This window comes from Salvelinus alpinus, chromosome 20 (assembly GCF_045679555.1).
Source record: "Salvelinus alpinus chromosome 20, SLU_Salpinus.1, whole genome shotgun sequence".
NCBI lineage: Eukaryota > Metazoa > Chordata > Actinopteri > Salmoniformes > Salmonidae > Salvelinus > Salvelinus alpinus.
In genome coordinates, this window is record NC_092105.1 from 24,257,973 (window position 1) to 24,261,763 (window position 3,791).

Here is a 3,791-nt window from a genome sequence, read left to right on the forward strand (position 1 = left end):
ACCCTACCGGACACCCTAGACCCACTCCAATTTGCTTACCGACCCAATAGGTCCACAGACGACGCAATCGCAACCACACTGCACACTGCCCTAACCCATCTGGACAAGAGGAATACCCATGTGAGAATGCTGTTCATCGATTACAGCTCAGCATTTAACACCATAGTACCCTCCAAACTCGTCATCAAGCTCGAGACCCTGGGTCTCGACCCCGCCCTGTGCAACTGGGTCCTGGACTTCCTGACGGGCCGCCCCCAGGTGGTGAGGGTAGGTAACAACATCTCCACCCCGCTGATCCTCAACACTGGGGCCCCACAAGGGTGCGTTCTGAGCCCTCTCCTGTACTCCCTGTTCACCCACGACTGCGTGGCCATGCACGCCTCCAACTCAATCATCAAGTTTGCGGATGACACTACAGTGGTAGGCTTGATCACCAACAACGACGAGACGGCCTACAGGGAGGAGGTGAGGGCCCTCGGAGTGTGGTGTCAGGAAAATAACCTCATACTCAACGTCAACAAAACAAAGGAGATGATTGTGGACTTCAGGAAACAGCAGAGGGAGCACCCCCCTATCCACATCGACGGGTCAGTAGTGGAGAAGGTGGAAAGTTTTAAGTTCCTCGGTGTACACATCACGGACAAACTGAACTGGTCCACCCACACAGACAGCGTTGTGAAGAAGGCGCAGCAGCGCCTCTTCAACCTCAGGAGGCTGAAGAAATTCGGCTTGTCACCAAAAGCACTCACAAACTTCTACAGATGCACAATCGAGAGCATCCTGTCGGGCTGTATCACCGCCTGGTACGGCAACTGCTCCGCCCACAACCGTAAGGCTCTCCAGAGGGTAGTGAGGTCTGCAGAACGCATCACCAGGGGCAAACTACCTGCCCTCCAGGACACCTACACCACCCGATGTCACAGGAAGGCCATAAAGATCATCAAGGACAACAACCACCCAAGCCACTGCCTGTTCACCCCGCTATCATCCAGAAGGCGAGGTCAGTACAGGTGCATCAAAGCAGGGACCGAGAGACTGAAAAACAGCTTCTATCTCAAGGCCATCAGACTGTTAAACAGCCACCACTAACATTTAGCGGCCGCTGCCAACATACTGACCCAACTCCAGCCACTTTAAAAATGGGAATTGATGGAAATTATGTAAAAATGTACCACTAGCCACTTTAAGCAATGCCACTTAATACAATGTTTACATACCCTACATTACCCATCTCATATGTATATATACTGTACTCTATATCATCTACTGCATCTTGCCATCTTTATGCAATACATGTACCACTAGCCACTTTAAACTATGCCACTTATGTTTACATACCCTACAGTACTCATCTCATATGTATATACCGTACTCTATACCATCTACTGCATCTGCCATGCCGTTCTGTACCACCACTCATTCATATATCTTTATGTACATATTCTTTATCCCTTTACACTTGTGTGTGTGTGTAAGGTAGTAGTGTGGAATTGTTAGGTTAGATTACTGTTGGTTATTACTGCATTGTCGGAACTAGAAGCACAAGCATTTCGCTACACTCGCATTAACATCTGCTAACCATGTGTATGTGACTAATAAAATTTGATTTGATTTGATTTGATTTGATGTATTGGTTACCTAGCCAACTACATGTAGTCTACTCATGATGTATTGGTTACCTAGCTAACTACATGTAGTCTACTCATGATGTATTGGTTACCTAGCCAACTACATGTAGTCTACTCATGATGTATTGGTTTACCTAGCTAACTACATGTAGTCTACTCATGATGTATTGGTTACCTAGCTAACTACATGTAGTCTACTCATGATGCATTGGTTTACCTAGCTAACTACATGTAGTCTACTCATGATGTATTGGTTACCTAGCTAACTACATGTAGTCTACTCATGATGTATTGGTTACCTAGCTAACTACATGTAGTCTACTCATGATGTATTGGTTTACCTAGCTAACTACATGTAGTCTACTCATGATGTATTGGTTACCTAGCTAACTACATGTAGTCTACTCATGATGTATTGGTTACCTAGCCAACTACAGCTAGAATACTCATGATGTATTGGTTTACCTAGCCAACTATAACTAGGCTACTCATGATGTATTGGTTAACCTAGCTAACTACATGTAGTCTACTCATGATGTATTGGTTACCTAGCCAACTACAACTAGTCTACTCATGATGCATTGGTTACCTAGCCAACTATAGTTAGGCTACTCATGATGTATTGGTTTACCTAGCCAACTATAACTAGGCTACTCATGATGTATTGGTTTACCTAGCTAACTACATGTAGTCTACTCATGATGTATTGGTTTACCTAGCTAACTACATGTAGTCTACTCATGATGTATTGGTTACCTAGCTAACTACATGTAGTCTACTCATGATGCATTGGTTTACCTAGCTAACTACATGTAGTCTACTCATGATGTATTGGTTACCTAGCTAACTACATGTAGTCTACTCATGATGTATTGGTTACCTAGCTAACTACATGTAGTCTACTCATGATGTATTGGTTTACCTAGCTAACTACATGTAGTCTACTCATGATGTATTGGTTACCTAGCTAACTACATGTAGTCTACTCATGATGTATTGGTTACCTAGCCAACTACAGCTAGAATACTCATGATGTATTGGTTTACCTAGCCAACTATAACTAGGCTACTCATGATGTATTGGTTAACCTAGCTAACTACATGTAGTCTACTCATGATGTATTGGTTACCTAGCCAACTACAACTAGTCTACTCATGATGCATTGGTTACCTAGCCAACTATAGTTAGGCTACTCATGATGTATTGGTTTACCTAGCCAACTATAACTAGGCTACTCATGATGTATTGGTTTACCTAGCTAACTACATGTAGTCTACTCATGATGTATTGGTTACCTAGCCAACTACATGTAGTCTACTCATGATGTATTGGTTACCTAGCCAACTACATGTAGTCTACTCATGATGTATTGGTTACCTAGCCAATAGTCTACTCATGATGTATTGGTTACCTAGCCAACTACAGCTAGTCTACTCATGATGTATTGGTTTACCTAGCCAACTATAACTAGTCTACTAATGTTGTATTGCTTATTTGTATTTTTTTCAATGCGTCTTTGAGATTGTTATAGAAATGTAATCAATAATTATTATACCAAAGATGGTTAATTTAGTCTAGTAGAGCAAAAAGCTCTGACGAAGGTCAAGAGGCTGACTCGTGAGCATCAATAAAAAAGTGTGCAGGCTACTTTTTTCTTTCAACTGATCTAATTGTTACCATGCACCTGCAACAAGATAGCTCAGATGTGAGAGTGCATTTTTGAATGTTGAAAGTAAAACACACCGACAGCAGATGTACCGGTGTCAAATACAAATGTTTATTACAAACAAGAAACACTTTCAATGGGAAAACAGAAATCCACTTTGGGTTTAAAAAATAGCCAAAAACAGTAGAAAATGAATAAATTAATAACTATAATTATGTCCTTTAAAATGGTCATAAAGCATGTCTCCCTGGCAGTCAAATACTTCTCCCGCCATCACGTCTGGACCCTTCTGGGGGGGAAAAGAAGAGATTATGACCGGTGGGGTAATGGAGTGGCAGCCCCTGACTCCGTTTGGGGGAGCTTTCAACTCCTGAAAAATATGGAAAAGGATAGCTTTCAGCATCAAACACACTACATGTAAAGACCTGTAAAAGGTATTATGCCAATTACAGTACATTTCTCTCGAATACCTGCAGCTTTCGAACATGTTTATCTTC